At 40.8% G+C, this 872-nt stretch overlaps 1 non-coding gene across 1 annotated transcript; it reads right to left on the reverse strand.

Annotated features, from left to right (window-relative positions):
- Positions 1-211: 211 nt before the first annotated feature.
- Positions 212-318, reverse strand: LOC141710235 (small nucleolar RNA R71). The gene has a single exon (XR_012570766.1). It is a non-coding gene; the product is annotated as a small nucleolar RNA R71 (small nucleolar RNA).
- Positions 319-872: the final 554 nt, after the last annotated feature.

An 872-nucleotide genomic window follows, 5' to 3' on the forward strand; every position in this document is an offset into this window, starting at 1 on the left:
AGTTTTGGCTTGATCCTTGGCATACGCCAAGGTACGTAGGTATCTTGTAAGGGCAGATTCAAGCCACGAAACAAAAGTGCAACCATTAAAGCTCGAAGCTTATCAAACCCTGACATCAAATACCCGCATTAAAGAAATACATGTTTTTATCCATAACAAGGATCTTGCTCAAAAGTTTCCTACTAAATTCTTCCCTATGGCGAAGACAGCTGCACTCAGGAATGCTCTTACTCAATTTGCACAGTAATCGAGAAAAACTCTATTTAAAGCTTGGGAGCGCTATAAGGAGATGCTTAGGATGTGTCCTCATCATGGAATCCTGATTGGATAATCATCAATTGCTTTTATAATGGTTTGGGAGCAAAGTCTAGACCCATGCTCGATGCAGCATCAGGTGGATCATTTTGGGAAAAGAGCTATAAGGAAGCTTATGCTCTAATTGAGATGATGGCTGTGAATGAATATCACTATCCAACCTAGAGATTGCCACAGGGCAAGGTAGCAGAAGTCCTTGAAGTGGATACAGCTACAACTATAGCTGCTCAGCTAAAGGCGTTGTCTATGAAGATCGATTCTCTGGCTAACTATGAAGTTCATCAGAGGACAAATGTTTGTGAGCTTTGTGCAGGTTCACATGCGACGGAACAATGCGCTATATCTAGTGAATCAACTCAGTTTGTGAGCAACTTTCAGAGATCGCAACAACCAATGCCAGACACTTATCATCCTGACAACTGGAATCATCCTAACTTCAGTTGGAGCAAAAATTAGAATGCGATACAACAGCCTTATCAGCAGTTTAAAAACAAGCAATTCAACCCTCCTGATTTTCAACAACCGTAATATGCACCAAGATAACAACTTTAACTTCA

This window comes from Apium graveolens, chromosome 2 (genome assembly GCF_009905375.1).
Source record: "Apium graveolens cultivar Ventura chromosome 2, ASM990537v1, whole genome shotgun sequence".
Classification (NCBI taxonomy): Eukaryota; Viridiplantae; Streptophyta; class Magnoliopsida; order Apiales; family Apiaceae; genus Apium; species Apium graveolens.